General features: G+C 45.6%; 5 non-coding genes across 5 annotated transcripts; 1 reads left to right on the top strand and 4 right to left on the bottom strand.

Annotated features, from left to right (window-relative positions):
• Window positions 1–2,818: 2,818 nt before the first annotated feature.
• Window positions 2,819–2,909, bottom strand: Trnay-gua (transfer RNA tyrosine (anticodon GUA)). Its single transcript is given in 2 exon segments — window positions 2,819–2,854; window positions 2,873–2,909. It is a non-coding gene; the product is annotated as a tRNA-Tyr (tRNA).
• A 307-nt stretch (window positions 2,910–3,216) lies between these two features.
• Trnay-gua (transfer RNA tyrosine (anticodon GUA)) lies at window positions 3,217–3,307 on the bottom strand. Its single transcript is given in 2 exon segments — window positions 3,217–3,252; window positions 3,271–3,307. It is a non-coding gene; the product is annotated as a tRNA-Tyr (tRNA).
• Window positions 3,308–3,614: 307 nt separating this feature from the next.
• Window positions 3,615–3,705, bottom strand: Trnay-gua (transfer RNA tyrosine (anticodon GUA)). The gene is given in 2 exon segments: window positions 3,615–3,650; window positions 3,669–3,705. It is a non-coding gene; the product is annotated as a tRNA-Tyr (tRNA).
• Window positions 3,706–8,005: 4,300 nt separating this feature from the next.
• Trnak-cuu (transfer RNA lysine (anticodon CUU)) lies at window positions 8,006–8,078 on the top strand. The gene has a single exon. It is a non-coding gene; the product is annotated as a tRNA-Lys (tRNA).
• Window positions 8,079–11,073: 2,995 nt separating this feature from the next.
• On the bottom strand, window positions 11,074–11,164 carry Trnay-gua (transfer RNA tyrosine (anticodon GUA)). The gene is given in 2 exon segments: window positions 11,074–11,109; window positions 11,128–11,164. It is a non-coding gene; the product is annotated as a tRNA-Tyr (tRNA).
• Window positions 11,165–22,787: the final 11,623 nt, after the last annotated feature.

Raw genomic sequence — 22,787 nt, 5'->3', positions numbered from 1 at the left:
TGTGTATCACTGCGCGCTTTTCTTTTAGGGGCGTAGCTCCTTAGGGTGGGGGTCGTTCCCTCCTCTGTTGTAGTATGTATGTAGCCAGCTCTAGTTTAATGAATTGCTCACTAGATGGTGTTTCATGTATTTCTTAGAGCTATAGTTTAATGAATTGCTCACTAGATGACGTTTCATGTATTTCTTAGAGTTGCTGTTTAAATATGACAGATGGCGCTTGTATAATGCGAATGGCGCATGTCATTGGATGGCTGCGATCGTAAAAGGCGCTCGCTCTTGGCGCGCTTTCTCTTTCGCTCGGAGTCGCCGGATGGAGGCAGACAAGGTGCTCGCTCTTGGCGTGCTTTCTTTTTCGCTCGGGAGTGGACACTTTCCCTGCTTTCACCGATCACAAAGCGGTGATAATGAGGGGACCACGTAAACCAACAGTACAATAAAAGTTTGATGTTTAATATATACACGGTGTTTCACACTCTTTATATGATTTACTGGGCGAATTTCACGGACGAGTTTCACGGTTTACCGATGATTCCCTCCGGAGCTTCGCCCCACTCATCATCATTCACCCCGTGGATGTGCTGTGATTTTTTACAGCGAAAGCTGTTATGAGATCATTTCACCGGCCGTTTTTGGCGCCGTAGTTGTCCGCCGCCGCCGCCGCCGGTGTCCGTAACCAGTATCGCTCGAAATAAGAAAAAAAACGAAGAAAAAAATTCCAGGATGGAACGAGGTTCGAACCCGGGCCCTCTGCGTGGGAGCCCAGTATTCAACCTCTGAGCCATGCCGGTGCTTGAAACTGCTGTGCAAAAAGGTCCTATACAGGCTTCATGTCGGGAAGGAACCACATTAGCATACGTAATATAGCGTGGTTGAAGAGTAAAATAAGCACCAAGCGTCGCACAACGCGAATTCTGTAAACAGGCGTCACACAATGCGAATTGCGCAACGAGTAGGTTGTTGAATGCTTCGAACCCATTACAAAGGGCTCTGCCATAATTCTTCATCGTCATCAAGCACAGCATCAACAAAGTGCGCATAATGCCTTACATGCGTTTAGCAGGTACCAACGCTCTCCGTAGAATGACGAAAAATGGCACAGTGCCTGCTGCACTACTTCTCAAAAATTACAATGATTTATAGCGTAGTGGGTTCCTCGCAAGTGCACTTGTATTGGTTGCCAAGGAAGCCCATAAGCGCATGATCCACTTCCTCGGGGTCTCAGTAAAATTACAATGATTTATAGCGTAGTGGGTTCCTAGCAAGTGCACTTGTATTGGTTGCCAATGAAGCCCATAAGCGCATGATCCATTTCCTTGGGGTCTCAGTAAAGTTCTTCCCCCCCCCCCCCGTCTCTCTCCCACGTCAACGTATGTTATACAGCATGACGGGAGAGTGAAATAGCGACCGGGCGTCACCCAATGCAAATTACATAACTGGTGGGCCGTTTAAAGATTCCAACCCATTACAAAGGGCTGAGCCATAATTCTTCATCGTCATGAGTCATAGCGTCAAGAAAGTGCACATAATGCCTTACAGACGTGTAGGTGGTGCCTCGCTTCTCCGCAGAATGACGAATAATGGCTTAGCAGATGCTTATCAACTTCACAAAAATTGTGATTTACGGCGTAGTGGGTACCTTTCTAGTGTACTTGTATTGTAGCCCCAAGAGAGCTTAACGGGCTCTAGAAACGCCGCTCTTCCAGCTTTCGCTGTGACTGTGCTGCGTTTTCAGCGCAGGCCTGTCGTTTTTTTAATTAGTGCCACAGACTGCACTGTAACGGCTACAACGGCTACATGGAGTTGCTTGTTCCAACGAAGTAGAGAATGCGCAGAGCGATTCGGTTGGCCGAGCCGGCTCTCTTTACGCCGAGCACGACCAGCAGGGAAGTGATGATCATGGTGCCCAAGTCCCGCATGTATATAGACAAGGCCGCAGTGCAGGGATCGTGCAGGGATTTGCGTCTTGCATGGAATCGTGCGCACCTCTGTCTTTCTCAGCTCAGCAATATCCTGGCACCTAAATATTCCGACTATCTGCATTCAGCAAAGCGATGAAATGCGCACTTGAGTTTTCGTGCTACACTATGTTACCATCTTGCCTCCACGGTGTTCGGGGCAGCGCTGGAAATACGGGCCTCGCCACACGCGTCGCCCTGCGGATGTTGTACGTGGTGGGCACCAGCTTTTCATGGTGGCGTAACGCACGCATACGATGATCTGTTTATCGTGAAGTAGATAATGAGCAAACGTAAAGAATATAATATGCACAAGTATTTGCCTCCTTTTTTAAAACCATACAGTTTTCTGCTAGACAGAGGGAGCTAGTTCAGCCAATGGAATTGATAGATAGTACCCGAAAAGAAATTGTCTCTCAAACAACACGTACGCTCGCCCTCGCGCGTTCACGCGCTATACGCATGCGCAGACGGTGCAAGCGCTCCGAAATGTGGCGCGTATACGCGCGGACCTCTTCCGGGCGCACTGTCTCGCGTTCTCGCTTGGGAAAAAGAGAACCGTGCACAGGAGACACAGAAAAATCGGCATCACTGTTGGGGTGAAACTTTGGTAGTGTATTAACGCATGATTTACACCAGCAGTCTTTGTACTTACGTGCCTGGAACAAAATGCAGCCGGTGATTGGGGCCTACTAAAGTGTACATCCCGAGGGGGTTTTGGGCTGGGGGGGGGGGGGGGGGAGTGCCTCCTCAATAGTAATTGGCGACCCTGCATAGCCTAATGTTAATAATGGCTTGTTATCTGCATTTACAAAGAACAAAAGAAACAAAACAAGAAAGAACAGAAGAAACGAAAATTATACTCCGTCGAGCCGGATTCGAACCAGCGACCTATGGATGTCCATAGCTGGAAACCTCTACAGTCCACCGCTCTACCAACTGAGCTATCGACGGAAGACGAGAAATTCCTGCTCAAGTTCCCCTTTTGTCGCAGGTGTCACTAGGAGTAGTGATGCTCGCAAAATAGTGAAAGCCGGGGAGGTGCACGACGATGCATCAGTGACACAGACTAACCACTGACACCGGCAAAGCAGCGATACCTATACAACTTTGCCACTCATTGTGCATATAACCACCGCCGGTGTCGGCGCGCTTCGAAGTGCATGTAACACCTTTCCAATTTGATTTGTAGCTGGAAAGTGTCGATCATTTGCAAATTAGTCCTTAAAACAAAAGCGAACCGCAGAAACAAAAATTACACTCCGTCGAGCCGGATTCGAACCAGCGACCTATGGACGCCCATAGCTGGAAACCTCTACAGTCCACCGCTCTACCAACTGAGCTATCGACGGAAGACGAGAAATTCCTGCTCAAGTTCCCCTTTTGTCGCAGGTGTCACTAGGAGTAGTGATGCTCGCAAAATAGTGAAAGCCGGGGAGGTGCACGACGATGCATCAGTGACACAGACTAACCACTGACACCGGCAAAGCAGCGATACCTATACAACTTTGCCACTCATTGTGCATATAACCACCGCCGGTGTCGGCGCGCTTCGAAGTGCATGTAACACCTTTCCAATTTGATTTGTAGCTGGAAAGTGTCGATCATTTGCAAATTAGTCCTTAAAACAAAAACGAACCGCAGAAACAAAAATTACACTCCGTCGAGCCGGATTCGAACCAGCGACCTATGGATGCCCATAGCTGGAAACCTCTACAGTCCACCGCTCTACCAACTGAGCTATCGACGGAAGACGGGAAGTAGGGGCGCAGTTTCCTCCTTTATGTCGCAGGTGGAGATTTTCTTCTTTCTTTTTTCCCGAGAAGGCGACGTGTCAGAAAGCTCCTTTACTTAGTAAAGAACAATGCCCTCGAGTTTGTTGACGTCACAGCTCACATATGCATGCTTTAGTCATAATCGTATTGTTGGCTTTCTTTCTTTCTTTCTTTCTTTCTTTCTTTCTTTTTTCAAGCTATTTCTTGCGCTGCAGTGCTTTGCGGACTGTTATTTTCTTTCTAGTGTAATGACATTTTCTCTCTTGAGAGAAGCTTGAACAACTGTGACGTGGCAGTTTAATGCGAAAGGCTAGATCATAGTCAAGTACCAGTGCGATAAAAGCAATTTATCATCATCTTCTTCATCAGCCACTGGTGTGAAATCGTTGTTGTAGTTATTGTAGTAGTGGTCGCAGTAGCATTAACGTAATAAGTAGTAGTAAATAATAAGTATTCTACGTTCGATTGCATTCCTCCCTTCGAAATAGAAGAAGGAAAAAACAACACTGTCTGAAGCATGTTTCTTTCTAAAGTGTCCAATGTATGAATTCACCAAGAAATATTACGAACATGATCAGACAGCTATTCGCATTTTGATCTGTAGGCGCTATGGAGTAATTACAACTATTGCCACAATTTCTCTTCAGGCGTGAAGGGCAAAACACAAGAAAAATAATGGAAACCACATACAGAACGCTTCGTGTATATTTTTGTCTTTTTTCTCCTTTTTTTTTGCTTATTCTATATATGGGTTTTAAAGACGACTCACCAACTAGCTGGATTCAAATTGTCATTATGAAGATTTTATAGGCCGTTGAGTCACATTCTTTATGGGAACAAGAGTACTCAAGCAATATACTCACGTATCGAGGCTTATGCGAGTCAAACAACTGTCGCATATTCATTCGCTGGGTATATGATTCCCAGCGAATGAATATGTGACAGTTTGTGTCATCCGCAATATGGCGACTTAGCTTTCCGTATTTTTTCCCTATGAAATAGATATCGATTTCTTTGCTCACAGGCTCTCCGGTTTGTTTGTTTGTTTTTCCTTTTTGCAGAATATGTTCTAGAACGAATGCATAACATGCGTGTCACCTTCGTCACAAAAGGTAAAGAAATGAAACATCGTCAAGCGTTCCGGATATATTGCGAACGTCTCTGCCAAAGGCAGCCTCCTTATCGCTGGCGTATCACTAGAGGTTCAGAAGGCGTTTATATAGCTCGACCACTATGAAGTCAGTCTGACAAAAACACCTTTGAAGATGTATATAAATTGGACAACGCATACATTAAATGTTTGCTTCCATCGCGCATATCGAAAAAGAAAGCGTCGTCAGACGATCTTGTTTTATGTCCTTGACTTAGTGCCAACAGTGACCTTTCCATCGGAGAGAGGGAGCATCTCCTTTCAGGAAGGTTGTGCGGGAGTACAAAGGCTATCGTCGCTGCTTCGGCAGCACATTTCTGGGGTGCACCGCCGAGGCAGGGACTGCTTCTCTGGTACCCCCAAAAAGTGCACTGCCAAAACAGCGACGCGGGCAATATGGCAGCGCCCAAGCAGCCCTATTGGATAGGTGCATAGGCTTCCTCTGAATACTCAAGGCGCATGGCTTTGGATTCGCCTCAACGTGACTAACTTGTACAAGGGCGCTGGAAAGAAACGTGAACATAGCGGCGTGCTGATCCTGGGAGCAATAAAAAGATGCTAGAGTAGTCCTTGATTGTATCATGGATGACTCTAGTAACCTTTTATTACCATCTAGGCTACAGCCGCTTGAAAATAAATGCGATACAGCAGAGCGCGTAGATTCCGCACCGTTCGCGTTTCTTTCCATCGCCCCTGTACATTTAAACCTCCTCGGCTTATCAGCAACAATCACCGTTGCCTCTTTTTGCCATCCCCCTTCCCCGGTGTAGAGCAGCAGACACGGCGACTTCTCTGCCTTTCTATAAACATTTGCCTCCTTCTCTCAAAAGCACTTGAACGAGGGTGTTATCACTCTTTGGATGCCTTGCCTATATATAGCTGTTCCGTCGCTACCTCGAAATCAGCTCAATCTATTGAATTTTCTTTGTCGAAAGGCTACCTTCCGAGGAAGAAAATGAAGAGAGAACGTCGTGAACAAGACGACATAAAGCTTTACCATATGAACGACTTCATTGCCTGTCAAAGTTATCGCGGACGATTCTCTTAAGCACAGCAAGACAGTAACGTCAACATTGGCGATGCGACAACGATGCGCGGTACCATGCACACGATTTTTGCATATGTTGCAAAGTGTACCAATGCGTCGATCATTGTACAGGACAACAAGACACCAAATCAGATGCGCGTGCTCATGCATCCGTAATCTGGGTGCGAGAACAATAATATGATCTCAGTTGCTTCATCACCGAAAAGCGTAGTGCACGCATATAATGGATGACACATATTTCACTCTGCGGCGTTTCCTACCGCCCGGCTAGCTCAGTTGGGAGTGCATGAAATTCTTAATCTCAGCGTCGTGGGTGCGAGCCCCACGTTGGCCGCGCTTTTTTTTTTCTCATTATACCGCAAGCCAGACTGCGAACAGCCCACCTTCAGGCGCCGCTTGCAAACCAACACGTGCCAATGTGGCACTTTCTTTTTTTACATACAGATATATCGGCCTCTGCCAGCGCGGCACTGCCGATATGCCGGCAAGGTCAACGGAATACTCTCCGACGCATGGCGTTGAGCTGTTTCTACACGAAAGGACCGTTCCTGCGATTACTTTAAGAAATCCCAACAACCCTCATAGGTACTGCTGTCAAGCCAGTCCCTGGAAGGCTAGTATAGTTCTGGCTGACCAATACGGCGGCGTGTTCAACTAAAGACCACGATCTCCCATTATGCAGGACTGAGCAAGCTGGCCGCAGCAAACGCCTCAACTGTTACAACTAACGTCTATACTCTCTCTCTCTCTCTCTCTTTCTCTCTTTGTTCTTGTTCTCTCCCGCTATGTTACTGCGATTAAACGTGCAGTGGACTGTCAGCGCTAATCCTGTTTCCGTCTGTCTCTTTTCGTCTTCGTCTGTTCGCGCTGCAGGCCGTCGTCGTCGTTGCCGTCGTCTTCGTTGTTGCTGTTGTTGTTGTCGTTGCTTTTTCTCACCATGGCTCATACCTAATGCAGGGTATTGGCCGAGTAGTGGGTGGACTTTTCCATTAACTTCTATTCCTCTAGTTGCTATAGTTAAATACAATATTGATTTGAATTCCTTACAATGAACCAGCTAGCCAAAGGATGAACCCTACGAATACTAGCCAATTCCAAGATTCTTCTACCAGATTGAAGTCGACATTCACGCGAGCGATTTTAATATTGTTGCGTGTGACGCAGACAGGGATATGTCTTCGGAAAAAATTTTCAGTAAGAGAAAAAAGAAATTGGGGAAGTTGTACCAAATTTCGTTGAACAAACGCTGTCAGAACGTCTGCCAAAATTATCGCGAATTATCGCGAACGGCGCTTCTCTCGTACACTTCAGCGTTGCAATGCCAGCCGCGAGAGTTGCTGAACGTTAGACACGTTCGTGGTGCTGTTGGCACGCTGCCACGCGCTCTGCGTTGGCCTCGAACTACGTGATACGCTTGAAGATCGCCGATTACTGCGCGGGACAACGAACTTGAGCCACGTGGTCGAATATCTTCAAGCGCACTAGAGTAAAGAAATAGAAAACCAAGCGTCCTTTCACTTAAATCTTGAAAATGCATAGCGCAGGCCTAGAGATGACATATCCGGACGGCGTGGTAACTGTCGCCCGGCTAGCTCAGTGATCATTTGGCGGAAATATTCACGAATGGGCAGTGTATCGATATCAGCATGGCGAACTGCCAGGTACTTTTTCCAAATACTGTGAAGGCCGAGCAACATAACAGTATCATAAGGTGCTTCATCGTCTTCTTCATTAACTGGTAAAAACCTGATCCCGTAGGCATCAATCGGTAAATCTTTTTTTATAGTTCTCTGCAGAATGTCCCAGAAGAACACCCCTTCCCAACAATCCAGAAAGACATGTTCGATGGTTTCAGGTTTACAACAGAGAAAACAGTGCGTTCCCCACGGTACAAACAGTCCCCTTTCATGCATCCACGTTTTAACTTCTAGAGTCCCTGTATCTTGAGCCACTTATCCGTATAAAGGAATTCTAGTCACTATGTAACCATTCCGGTAATTACCTCTGTATGTACTGTTTATGCACTGTAATATTATTGTATGAGGTGCAAAAGTAAGTAATAAAGAAAAAAAAAAAAGCCCGGCTAGCTCAGTCGGTAGAGCATGAGACTCTTAATCTCAGGGTCGTGGGTTCGAGCCCCACGTTGGGCGAGTTTTTTTTGCTTCGCTGTTTTATTTATTTTTTGTTGAGGAAACACTTCGTTGTGTGTTCCACTTGCAATGCATAGATCCGCTTCCAGTAATCTTATGCGTCTCTGTAAACCTTATATTGCGTGGTCATTTAGGGCTCAGCGTCTCCAGTTCTCATTTTCTAAAAATGTGGTATCTCGCAGAAAATTTTATTTATTTCGTGACATTGTCAATCCCGGCCATCTGGAATTTTTACAGGAGTAGCTTGAAAGGGTCTGCAGATATTGTGGTACATGCATTCACACAAGCATGCAATACGTACAAAGGGTTACATAGCATAATCATAAATAATAATAATAATAATAATAATAATAATAATAATAATAATAATAATGGACACATGTTATGAAGCAGGGCAGAAAGATAACGCATAATCGCCTTTTATCAGTTACATATATGAAATATTGTGAAACAAATAAACGTCAAGCATACTTATTTCGTATTATCGCATAGAGGCTTCTGTTAGCAGCGATTATATCAGGGAAGCCGGAGACTCTTCCATCAGCAAGGCATATGTAATATTAATAATAATTGTTGAGGTTTAACGTCCCAAAACCACGATATGATTATGAGAGACGCCGTAGTGGAAGGCTCCGGAAACTTCGACCACCTGGGGTTCTTTAACGTGCACCTAAATCTAAGTATACGGGCCTCAAACATCTTCGCCTCCATCGAAAATGCAGCCGCCGTGGCCGGGATTCGATCCCGTGGCTTTCGGGTCAGCAATCGAGCGCCATAACCACTATAGACCACCGTGGAGGGGCGCAAGCCGTCTGTTTTAATCACTATATATAATGCTGAGATAGAATGTATCAAAAGATTCATTCAGTACAGGGCCTCAAACATGCGGCCCGCGGACCTTTCGCTAGCGGCCCGGCCCGCACATGACTCTCTCAGTCCCACATTTTCTTTTCATTTTCTTAATAAGTATGTTCATGAGCTACATATACGGGACTAGTGTCAAACATTTACTCGTGAGAGAGTTCATCCGATCTTTATGTGTTAAGAGATAAGCGTGGAACAAACGTTGTGTATATCAGAATCGGGGTCAAGATTTCAGCCATTCCGGAGTGATCAGTTTCGATGTGTTTCTCGAAACTTGTAGTCGACTACCCGTTAGAAATGATATGAGATATGGGAAAGGCCTCCTTGCAAATGGCAAATTTAACTGACTGACATTTAGCACAAACTGCCCCCTTCCCCCCTTTCCCATCTCGGCCATCGGGAGACCAAATTTCGTAACTGCGACCCGCTAGGTGAGTTGAGTTTGAGACCGCTGATTTTCTGCTTTAGTAAATTCATTCCCTGATTTCATCGATTCATTTACATGAAATGTCGCACTTAGCGTATCTCTTCTTGAAAATGAGCTTGCTGATTGTTAATTGTCTTGCTGACTGTTAATATATCTGTGTTATGGCCTTCTATCTGTTTCACCTTGTAGCCGTTTTCTTGAGCGCCGTGGTTGCGCAAGCATAGTGACATTCAATTTTACGTGTAGGCGTGGGGTGATGACGCAGATTGCTTTTCTGCAGCTTTTTCACGTGGCAGTTTTGTATGGAGATGTGACATGTTGCTGTGCACTATAAAAATGAGTGGTGGCTGCATTGAAACTTCAGTTGTAAGTTCAGCACTCGTCCCGTGTATTGTGTCTTCTTTTTCCTCGTCTTTTCAATGCTGCTTTTCCCTAGTTTAACCAACTAACCCAAGTCGAAAGTCTTGCTTAATGTTCATGTCTCGTCAATAAAAAAACAAGGTATTCGCAACCAGCTTATAGGATGTGCCATTTTGAACGGGTCCATCACAGTAGGTAGATAGGTCGTCTTCCGAGGCCTCTTATTCCTGGCTGTGTAAGAAAGGTAGTGTAAATAATGCCAACCTATCTACAAAATCCTGCCGACTCAATCAGTAGTGCTTGGTTCCTTGTCAGCGATCATTACTTCCGTTTTACGAACTCCTCATTGCAGTGTTGCAAATGTTCTTCAACTGTCTAAGTTAGACTTTTCCTCTTCCATTATAACTAATGAGGTACGCGGTAGTTTTCGTTCAAGCTCTGCTAAACCAGAGTTCCCAAAGTAAACGAGTTTTGTTGCATAGATGCATATCATATATGGCCTTGCATTTCCGGTTATAGCATGGTGGCATTCAGATTCTACGTCGCACTTGATGAGTAATACACTTGCGGACAATTGCAGGCAACTTTTGCGAAGCTTCGGGAAACGGCGTTCATCCTCCTTCTTTTCAACTGCTGGTCTTCATTCCGTGATGCATTCATACAGGGTTAATTGGGCTGCACCTTTCCATTAACGACAGCAACTGCTTTTCCAACGGAGTGCTTCTCCTTTGCCAAGATGGCACAACCCTGAGAGGATATATTGAAATACGTGGCGTCACAATAATAGCATTAATAATAATTGCGGAGGTTTTACGTGCCAAAACCACGATATGATTACGCGACACGCTGTAGTGGGGCTTGTTTAACGTGCACCTAAATATAAGCGCACGAGTGTTGTTTGCATTTCGCCGCCTTAGAAACAGGGCCGCCGTGGCCCGCAATCGAACCAGAGCCCTCGGTGCGACGCCATAATAAATAAATGCGCTGATGATGAATTGGAACGGAACTCGAGACTAGTTCTCTGTTCCTGATTTACAGTAAAGTTTGTTTTTTTTAATCGCGCTAGTGTAAACATTTTTTAAAAAGAAGTGTTGCACCTGGGTTAAACTACCTTTCGTTTATAAGGATGCTTTCAGATAATCAGTCTAGCGTCAGTATAAAATTTTGTGGCCCTCTGAATTTACTACTGCAAACGTTTTTGTTCCGCTTTTCATTCAGCAAGTTCCTCGCCATTAGATATCTAATCGCTAAAATATACCATTTCTCTCTATCTGTTTTCGAATTTTCCAGCTCCGAGCAAAACAAAATCTTCTTAGAAGGCTCACATTCAAATAAAAAAATTACTCCGTCGAGCCGGATTCGAACCAGCGACCTATGGATGCCCATAGCACGAAACCTCTACAGTCCACCGCTCTACCAACTGAGCTATCGACGGGTGTTGCGAATGCCGATTTTTTCCTGCTACCGCTACGCCGGCACTGGCCCTGCGATGCATTGTATACGTACGCGGAAGCCTGCGGCGTAACTCAAGACAAGTTCCACTGGACAATGGCCTCGTTGCGCCTTGCGTCAATATTTCTCTGTACGACTGACCCCGTTTCATATTTATCATTATCATTACTTGCTCCAGTTCACATTATCCTCTGTAATGTGAATTTTTTCATAATCGTTCAGTTACTAACTATATTCGCTTTGCTTAATCTTTGTGGTCGAGCAGGAATAAGGCTTACAGCCGCTCATGCGCGAAGGTTTTACCTTTTTTGTTTTATTTATCTGTTTTACCTTTCTGCTGGCCTATCACGTCGCCGAACGTAGACTCAAGCAAATGCAAAGAGGGTGCAAATAGAAGTCTATCAGTCAGACTGTAACGCTGCAGGGCGAGTTGGTGCGTAGCTTCATGAAATACTTGTTGCGCAAACTGAGAACGTGAAAAAACGAGAGAAGACACGATAGTCGGCGCCCTGTCCTGTCTTCTCGCGTTTTTTTTTTTGTCATTCTCAGATTGCGCCACAATTCTTTCGTTGGTCTATCAGCCCCGCCACGGTGGTCTAGTGATTATGGCGCTTGAGTGCTGGCCCAAAGGTCGTGGGATCGAATCCCGGCCGCGGCGGCTGCATTTTCGATGGAGGCGAAAATGTTTGAGGCCCATGTACTGAGATTTAGGTGCACGTTAAAGAACCCCAGGTGGTCGAAATTTCTGGACCCCTCCACTACGGCATTCCTCATAATCATATCGTGGTTTTGAGACTTTAAACCCGAGATATTGTAATTATTAGTCTATCACTCACTTCAGATGAATTCCTAAAACTCTTTAGTACACTCGACTCTGCTGCTGGTTGCACTTTCTTTTTGACATTTGTTGTGTTGCAGTTTAGCTGGGAAGGCGTGTTCATTTTCTAGCAGCTTCTATTCTAACGTAAAGGAAAGAGATAAACTGAGTTGCGCGCTTGAAGTAATTCTGCCGTCCTTCCCGCAGCTTTGTGAATGAGGTGTTCGTGCTAAGCTTGTAAAAGGGAGCGAGTGAGATAGAGAAACGTCGAATAAATCAGCCCCGGTCTGCTACCCTGCACTGGAGGTAAGGGAATGCAGACAACTAAATAGAAAAAGAGGGAAAGTGTGAGCACTGCAATCGCGCAACCTTGACGGCGGTGTACAGCCCGACTACAGCCAGTATCTTAAGGAAGACATTTTTTTAATGATTCTTCATTGACACCCCCACCCCCCCCACACACACACACAAAATGACGGAAATAATGTGTAAGTGGCATACGAAAGGGCAGCCGGACGGATCCCCGAACACCGAGAAAAAAAGAGAAGCTCAACGCAATATGAAGAGTAAATCATAATAATAATAATAATAATAATAATAATAATAATAATAATAATAATAATAATAATAATAATAATAATAATAATAATAATAATAATAATAATAAGAAGAAGAAGAAGAAGAAGAAGAAGAACAAGAACAAGAAAAATTTGGTTGGGGCACTCAATAATGCCAAAGACTTGCCGAGGAAAATGTTAAGCGCTACTCCACAGCACTACCTGCTACGTATGCAAGAACATGCCGTCATTGCTACGGACGCATCGCAGAGAGAAGAAAAGAATGACATCGGTATATACTACCCTAACCTCGAGTGGTCGATTTCGCTCCGCATTCCCGATTTTACACCCATCTTTTTTGCAGAATTTTCAGCTGTAGTAATGGCCCTCCGTAAACTCACCACATCATTATTTGTATTTACCATGCCCCTCCTGCTTGGGCCCTTACCTGGGCCTGCAGTATGTCATAAAATAAAAAAAAAATAAAAAAAACAAACTCCGCAGTAGTACTAACGGATGATGATGATGATGAAAAACATCTATAATAAAAAGAAAAAAGAAAGAAAGTTTGGGGGCCAAAGCATGACCCCGCTACATGGTCGGCGTCCCTAGTCCGGGACACCGCATGACGAGGCCCCGTCTCGCGCCCGTCGCACCAGAGCCCGTTGCGACTCCAGTGAGGGGCAGTTGAGGAGGGCAGTCTCCCATGCCTCTCATGAAGGGGTAGGGGAAGGGGGCAGGTGGGGATATTTAGTACAAGACCACACCATGTGGAAGATATCACAGGTCTCCCCACAGCACCACCCATCCGTGTTCGGATCGTAGTGTTTTAATATTGCAGGACAGATTAGAGTACCTGTCTGCAGGCGCCTTAGAGTTCGCTCATCCGCCTTACTCAGCCCCTTTGCAGGGGCCGGGAAAAGGCGGTGAGTGTCGCGATAATACGCGAGAATTACTTTGAACCGTAGCAGCGGCGTATTGGCCTCCGAGTCATAAGAGCCAGGGTGAGGATCCCGGTGGGTAAGCGCTCGGGCGGCCGCGTCAGCGGCATCATTACCTCGTAAGCCCTGATGGCCAGGAGCCCATATAATTCGTTTTGGGGTAGGATCAATGGCAGCCCGTTTTAGAATTTGGCCGGCTAAGGGGGATATATCGCCTGCCAAGTAGTGAGCACATGCTTTACGGGAGTCCGTGATGATGACTTTCGAATTGGGATCCGCGGCAGCAAGCGCTATCGCTACTTCCTCAGCTCGCTCTGAATTTTGTGCTCGGAAGGAGAGCCCATTGACGTGTTTTTCCTGGTGAATTACAGAGGCCGTGTAAAATCCCTTGGGCGAAGGCCCTGCTATGTCCACGTAGAATACACCAGGTCGGGAGCCGTGTTACGGGAGCCAAATTACGGAGGCAACGGATGATTTGAGAATTCTGTATATCGTCTCTAAGAAATTCCGCGAATTTTAGTCACCTATACACGCCCTGGAAAAGGGCATTGTGTCATGCTAGAGGCCTTGTATGTATAATTACTAGGCTGCGCTGTCGTGCACCATCAGTGAGTCTTTATTGATACAGACCTGGTTTGGCACCCTCCCCGCTTTGTTCTTATTGCTGAGAAGATGAAACAATACAACACTTTCTGAACTCTTGTCGAAGGTATTCCGCATTAAGAGATCTCTACAAACACCGTTACGCGTCATTTAATTTGACTTAACACCTTCAAATTTACTATTACTAGGTGCACTGACCCTTGGGCACAGCGACGGCGAAGTATGCGAGGCTGTTCAAGATTTCATAACACAGTCAGTGAGATTTACACAATAACCAAGGATCCAAAACTTTATAGTCAACCAAAGCAGGGTCTGTTATATTTTCTTTTGTGTTATTAAATTAATTCTTATTCGCTAAGAATCGATTCGAACCCCGTTTTCTTCTTTACTTAAAAAATAATTCTGATAAAAAAAATCTTATCAAACAAAAGAAAAAAGTATGATCTTTTCTATATTTTAAATATTTTATCCAAACTACCCGATTATTGGCCGAACCCCCGGGATCGGTGCGAGTGAAAATATTAGGATCTATATCTACATCTACTTTCACAAAAAAAAAAAAAAATATGGCGCAAGCTCGCACCGATACAATACACTGTCCAGTCAAATGCAACTACCAATAGCACGCATCACAGGATTTATGCACCGCACAAGCTGTGGCGGTGTAGCAGTAGGAAGAAGGCATCGCGAAGTTATCCCCGTCGAACGCTGATGTTGATGCTGGACGAGCCATAGAGTACTTTCGGGAGTCACTGACTTCGTTTCTTTAATTGCAAAAAATGCAGAACGATGTACCCGACTGGGTGCCTCGCATGGAAGTACTGTTGCATATGAAACAATTGTAGACAGAATGGACTTTCTTGTCACTGTTGAAAACTGAAGCCCTGCAATTAAGACAAGACAACAAGAAAGACGATAGGTCAGTTGGTAGAGCGGTAGACTGTAGAGGTTGCCTGCTATGGACGTCCATAGGTCGCTGGTTCGAATCCGGCTCGGCGGAGTGTTTATTTTTCTTTTTGCCCGTCTGCATTTTGAATAGATAAGCTGTGTTTGGGGACACGAAATGGGGGAGAGAATAGAAATGTGTGTTTAGAAAAATTTATTGTATCACAAACGGTTAACATCAATAACAATTGAACATGACGTTTTCTTGCTAGAAATACGTTCACGAGAAAGACAAAACATAATTCAGTAACATGGACATAAATAAACACATGGAATGACGCAGAGGCAACACGTACAATTGAAATGTCCTTAACAGAACAAAGCGGCAAATGTAATGGCGAAGAATCGCTGCGCAAAAAAAAAAAGAAGGATAAATTCGCAAATGCAGAGGCCCAACAACCTCTAGATAGGCACTAAATTAGCACTTTTAAAGTTCATTTCCAAAAAATAATTAATCGGCTAGTTAACGTTGGTGCATTACTCAAGGCGGTCTTAATTTGGAGAAGGGATGCTGTTGTTACTTGAAACATCGAAAGATTTTCAAACAATGTACAAAAAATTACTCGAAGTCTGCGTCGAAACCGTAGAGCACTTGCATGTGAAGTTTGAAGTAACGTACTTAATTGCATTCTTTTCACAGTATTGCCGTTGCGGCAAAGGAGAAGCTCTCCAGCTTGCTGCGCTGTTCTTGTCAGTAATGGAAAGTAACGGCGCACCTATCACTGTTTCAATCCACGACGGAATGAAGACGGATTCAGTTGAAAACGATGAACCTTGCTTGCAGAAGCCTCACAAGTGTCTGAAGCTTGCCACTACACATCTAGCACCACATCTAATAATACAATAGAATGCTATAAATTCAATATTTTTCTAACATTAGAGAATTTTTCGTTACTTCATCCAAGCTTTAACGAGCTGTTGGGTCCGCGTGGAGAAAAAAAAGAGACCACCTGAAGTTTTCAGTTCTGCTGTTTTCCATGCCAGAACTGAAACAATTCAATTGAAGTTCAGGGAATGGAGACATGCAGTGATGAAAAATCGTTGAACAGGGAAGGCCACTGTTGCCAACGCTTCCACAATAGATTCGTCTTCGTCATGGCAGAAACCCGACGAAGACAAGTCCAACTGTACAAACGTTGGTTCCAGCGACGTTCCCTGCTCAACGATTTCTCATAGCAACCTGACTGTGAGACACAACATTGCGGTAAGAGGGCTCCCGAATAATCTTGAACAACCAGGTTTACTTAATGTGTCATAGTCCAGCCATAGTCGCAGCTTTGCTACCTTCTGTCTTCACAGCAGTGGAAGAGCTCTGAATTTTGTAGGCTGTAACCATTTATAGGTAGACATTTGGCATGAGAAGAGCTTGCGTATGTAGGAATATTAACTTCGCGTAATCGATCTTTGATTAATTTTACAGTTCTCGACAAAAACTTCCGTGCCTGATTAGATAAGTAGAGTTGTGATTGCTATGAATACAAATATATTCGTGGTTTAGATGGCTAGATCAAAAACAAGTTAGGCGAAAACCTTGTCCCACTTGCGCCTCTTAAAGAAAAGAGCTGCGCTAAAGAATCCACTGTAATTGGCTCCAACAGGAAGAGTCACCGCACGGGCAATATCGGAACAGCACATCACCCACCCATTGAACTTATGTTGCTCTAAGTAGTCTCAGTTTTTTTAGGGGCGAAGCTCCTTAAGGCGGCACCCGTTCGTCCCTCGTAGTCGTCGTGGTCGTAGTAGTGAGTAACAAGTCTTACGCTTTGACCTCCAAGGTGGTGCCGGTGGGAGATTTCTCCTGTGCGTTGTTGAACAATAAAAAATTCGCAGCGTGCGCGTTAACTAAAAGCCGAATTCTTCTGTCTCTCATTCCCCATTAGCAGCCATTGCCATGTTCCAGTAGGAAACGTTAGTAGAAGTAGAAGTGTAAGTGTTAGCTAAAAGCCGACTTCTTCTGTCTCTCATTGCCATTAGCAGCCATTGTTTACCTCCAAGGTAGTGCCTGGTGAGATTTCTCCTGTGCGTGATTAAACAATAAAAATTTTGTTCAAAACGCCGTTGATTGATGAAATAAACCAACGAAAGACGCCAGATGTTTTGTAAAAGCAGAACGAAAGAACGCCAGATGTTTTTCTTAAAGTGTAGTAGTAGTAGTTGCATGTAGCCACCTCGCCCGATCGTCAACGGGCGAGGTGGACCGGCAACGGCGCGAGGACCCTGCCGTACGAGAGTTAAATCACACTAAAAGACATACTTTGCGGGCGATACACTCTAGTGAGCTTTCAACTTTTCGTCTTAATGTACATGATAAAGAAATTATTTCTACGAAAAACGCAAGGCACACCTTGAGCAATATGTTTGGTTTTGGGACGCTAAATGGAACCATGAGGCGATGCGAAGCCGGAGCACTTGCACGATCGCGTTCCGTTGACTTTCGTTGGGCATGCTACCGACCTCGCGTCGTGGAACGCGCGTCCTGTCTTCCCTCTAGCCTTGCCTTTAATTCGCACAGGGCGAGCGGGGAATGCGGTCGCTCTTGGCGCTCTTTCGCTCGGGAGCGGACTTCTTCCTTGCATTTCACCGATCACAAGTGATAATGAAGGGACCACGTAAACCAACAGTACAATAAAAGTTTGATGTTTAATATATACACGATGTTTCACACTCTTTATATTATGTACTGGGCGCATTTCACGGAAGAGTTTCACGGTTTACAGATGATTCCCTCCGTAGCTTCGCCCCACTCATCATCATTCACCCCGTGGATATGCTGTGATTTTTTTCTAAACGCGCAACGCCGCGAATCTCTCAAGCAGATAACGACTTTTGCATGGGGCTTAAGCGGCCGTCTCAGTACGGACCTCCGAGAGATATGCTGGACTCCTGCGGAAAATATACAGCCTTCTATTTATTTACCCCGGTGTCCTGATAATGACACTCTGGTCGTTAGCTCAGCGCCTATGACTCGTATTCCTTTTCTCTGACTTTGTGAAATACGCGCTGTTTAGGCCCCTTCCGGTACAATCCCATAAAGCGCCTGGATGCATGCGTTTGACCTTCCAGCTCAGCCAAGGTCAGTTTCCTCTACTTGGTGCTCGCACTTGCGTCGTCATAGCAGTGGACATGTGCAGTGTCGTTTTGTTCTCCTCTCCCGCGCACCCCTCTCCGCCGGTCGGCGAAAGCCGCGAGCCTGTGGGCGCGCGCCTCGAAACCTCAACTCCTGTCACGTGACTCCCGCGAAATGTGGACAGCGTGCCGCTGCTCGCTGCGTGGGGGCGCCGACGCGCGAGACACCGCCGCGGCACGCTTCCCGCAGTAGTTTCCGCTATCGCTCTACAAGCTTGGTTTAACCGAGTTAAACCGTGGCATTCCATGCTGTGTGGTATTCTCAACGAACTGGCGTAGAGTTGCAAATAAAACGACAGTTGTTTATATATATACCATACTCCACTTGATGATTGCCGAACACATGTCTAAAGATCGCTGTCCTGCACGTTAACAGCCGAGCTGTGAAGCTTGATAGCTCACAACAGACCGTCGAGAATCTCGCTTTTCGTAGCATTCGTCCTGGCGTTAGAGTAAACGAGAGACGCGTCGTATGTGGCCGTTTTAGCAGGCCTTCGCATAATTTCCTCCGGGCAGTCTTATGCATGCTATGATCTTATTTCGAACCTCTAACTTCCTCTCTGAAACGAATTGGGCCAGCTACGCATTAGTGGTGCGAAGACTGAGGCAACTGCGATGCTGGTTTCGTTGCCCCCCTCCTCACCCTTACTTCCTTTTCTGAATACTTACTATACTATTGGCCGCGAGATCGACCTATAGGTGGCAGTACCCTAGCTCCGTTAGTGTGGATACGTCACACGTGTGCTGTGTGGAAGTGCACGGGATTGCTGTTTTACAGCGAAGCTACCCTGGAGCGGTTTCGTCTCCGTGGGCTAAAAACGAAACGCCAGGCCCCTATACCACAAACGGACGCTCGCACTTGCGTGCTCCTCTGATAGCACATGCGCGCGTTCCTTGTGTTTTCTCCTCGGACGCTGAAGAATGGTATTCGGATAAGTGGACAGACCAGCCGACCAACGCGTTCGCTGTAGACTCGTACACAACTGCAACGCCACAAATAAATTTCGACCCCTGGGTGGTTTAGGGGCCGATTAAAGGGCACCTAAACCACCCAATACGTCGAAGTTTAGTTGTGGCGTCGCAGTTGTGCACACGTGTACAGCGAACGCTAACAGGGTTACACGCGTTTGCTCGTTTCGCTTTTTCCTTCACTCCGCTGCCTTCGAAGGCTCGTCTGTCCACCTCTCCGAATGCCCTTCCTCAGCGTCCGAGGTGAAAACGCGAGGAGCGCGCGCACCTGCTAAGAGAAAACAGGCTCTTGTTCGCCCACTGACGGCGTCTGTTGCTCGCGACCTCACCTAATCGAACAGGTGAAGGCACGAGAAGAGGAGCACGCAAGCGTCTGTGTGGTTTAGGGGCCCTTTAACAACTGGCATCTTTATTTGCAATCAGGCACACAGCACATAGCTCAGTATTCGTTTCAATTAAGAAAACCACAAAACAAGCATCAAAGCCGCATGCTGGATGATAAGGCGCCTGTGAACAATGGGAGCACCCTTCCACGCGTTCCCGGAAAATAGTATGTTGCAGCTGCTATGCCCTTCATAGGAAGGCTTCGAATGACGTCAAACGGCCTTTCCTTCTCCTCGCGTGTGTTTCCCGCTTTCATATAGAGGGAGACCCGTCTAGCAATTCATTCAGTTCATTCTAAGACTGCCATGGGTATACCACGGAAATTAAGGACACCAGAAGAACAGCGTGAATACAATGCCGTGCTAAAAGAACAATCGGTCGCGGAACCAATCATGGTCTACCACAGCGACCACAAAGCGATTATCACTACCGTTAAAATAAAGTAATAGTTAAGATTACCCCCCCCCCCCCCCCGCCGCCGCCACCACCCCATCAGCATGTGTGGTGTTTGATACAGCTTCGTTGGACATTCACGTTCGCAGGACGGGATAGCGGGCAATTTTTTAGGCTGTAATCATTTATAGGTGAATGCTTGGATGAAAAAGCATCGGTATTTAGAAATATCACATTTGTGCATTTGTTAACGTTACCACTTTCGACAAAAACTTGTGTGCCTGATTAGAAAAGTTACCTTGTGATTGACATGGATGCGAATATATTCTTAGTTTAGATAGCTCGATCAAAAAGAAGTTCAAGAGAAATCTTGTCCTGCTCGTGCATCTTATACAAAAGACGACTGCTAAAGAACCCTCGTACAATTGGCTCCGTTTGCAGTGACAGCACTGTGGCTTATTCCTCACTGTGAAGTAGCTGTAGCTGGACGGCCTAGGGCTCTTCCGTAATAGAGTGTACGGTACCCTAAATCGTCCACCATTTGTTCTTAACAGAGTGTAATTACTTGTTTAGGGACAGCACGCCGCTCTCCCATAGCAGGAACACATGGGGCTCTAAATACTCTCTATGTTTTCTAAGCGCGCAACGCCACGAGTCCCTGACGCAGATGACTTTTGTTAGGGGGTTAAGCGACCGTTTGCATACGGGTATCCGGTAAGTAAACATGTCTCCCCCGGTAAATATGCAGCCTGATACATATTTATCGTGGTGTGCGAACAATGAAACCTCGCCCATTAGCTCAGCGCCTGTGCCTAGTCTTTCTGTTCTCTGTGCATGTGAATTGCGTGCTGTTTTAGAATCTTTCCGGTGCAATACCAGAAAACGCCTGCATGCATGCGTTTGACGTTCAAGCTCAGCCAAGGTCAAAATTCTCCATTTGGCCCTCGGACTTGCGTCGTTGTTGCAACGGACATGTGCAGTGTCGGTTTGTTCCCCTCTCCCGCGAATCCATGTCAATTCAGGGTTGCGTTTGGTGGCTAGATTGAGCCGAATTGGCTACTTTTCGACCGCGTTTGGCGACAATATTTCCCGGTTGGTTCCATGCCTACTTTCTGGCTACATTTGAGCTTCTAATCTGGCGCATTAAGAAGCCACTCTTCTCATTATTTGCAGATAAAAAAAGACGGCAGATCCCACTAATTGTGGGAATCGATGTAATGCGAAGCAGCCAGCAAAGAGCTGCATACATCGTCTTGTATGTCGTTGAGGAAAATGCGTGTCATGGTTTTCATGTTAACTCGTGTTTTTATGTTCGTCACACAGTCACGTCGCGCAATACCAATTTCGGGGTAGATCAAGCTAGCGAAACGGCCGCCAGCGCCCCATGAGCGTGGCACGTAAGTCATGCTGTACATGGCATGCGTGTCATGATTTTCATGTTAACTCGTGTTATTTATGTTCATCACACAGTCATGTCGGAAGATACCAATTTTGGTGTATATCAAGCTAGCAAAACGGCCGCCAGCGCACCATGAGCGTGGTATGTAAATCATGCTGTACATGACATGCGTGTCATGATTTTCATGTTATGACTTGTCATTTATGTTCGTCATACAGTCATGTTACGCCATACCAATTTTGGTGTACATTCGATTAACCAAGCGACCAGGAGAGCACAAAGTCGTAGGCGGCTAGATAGATAGATAGATAGATAGATAGATAGATAGATAGATAGATAGATAGATAGATAGATAGATAGATAGATAGATAGATAGATAGATAGATAGATAGATAGATAGATAGATAGATAGATAGATAGATAGATAGATAGATAGATAGATAGATAGATAGATAGATAGATACGCTCAAAGTCGCAGAAGTTCGCTAAGAAATGCTTCGCATTTAATAAATTGTTTTGAATCTTTTCTGACGTTTCTGCCGACGCGCGGGCGTCCTCCACCCACCAGCATGCTGGTGTGCATCGAGTCACCTTTACCCAACGCTTGGCGCGTCTGCAAATGCGGAGTATTAGAGGTGTGTGCATGTTGGTAAACATGTGGCAAGAACGCTGCTCATGCTGTCCGCCGTCTATGCTGATATTACGCGCAAATTTCTACGAATAGTTCTGATGCGCAGTTCGTGTTCTCGTGTAAACTTGACAAAATTTCGGATCCACACCAGAATGAAGCTATTGTGTTCATCTTTAACCAGATTTCACTGTATATCTGAAGTTGGACTTGTACCGTGTAAGCTGTACTAGTCAGACTCGGTCTGCAGCTTCAAGGAAAATCTTTTTCAACGTTTATACTTCCCACTCTCTTGCAGGGTGGAATGTTCTAATATATAGTATCTAGCAAGAACTCTTTCTTTTCTACATGAACTGTGTGTAGGCACAATAAATTCATTATAATTTGCTTATTTATCCGCAACTTATCTGTGGTTCGAACATCGAGCAATAGGAAAAAAATTGAGCTCTTTATTTCATGGGCTTTCTTATTCAAAGACCTGATCAATACTAAAGACTCTACTCGTCATACTGCCTCTGTTCTAGTTGGCTACAAATTTGGCGATATTATTAAATGGCATGGATACATTGGCTACCTTTAGCTTAAGTTCTGGCTCCATTTCAAAACCTGCTAAAGGCAACCCTGTGTCCATCGGTCGGCGAGAGCCGCGAGCCAGCGGACGCGCGAGCCTCGAAACATCAACTCATGTCACGTACGTGACTGCCGCGCTGGTAACACGAAGGGAAATGTTGGTTGTTGGTGGTCGTAAGGAAGAAAAGACGCTTATTTCTGCAGCCCAGTAGGGAGCACGGCGCAGTGTTGTACGGAACGGCGTTCCAAGGAACGACGTTCCAGGAACTAGTTC

This window comes from Rhipicephalus sanguineus, chromosome 4 (assembly GCF_013339695.2).
Source record: "Rhipicephalus sanguineus isolate Rsan-2018 chromosome 4, BIME_Rsan_1.4, whole genome shotgun sequence".
In the NCBI taxonomy this organism is placed as follows: Eukaryota; Metazoa; Arthropoda; class Arachnida; order Ixodida; family Ixodidae; genus Rhipicephalus; species Rhipicephalus sanguineus.
Note: the sequence above shows the minus strand (reverse complement) of the source record. Positions and strands in the feature narration are given on the sequence as shown.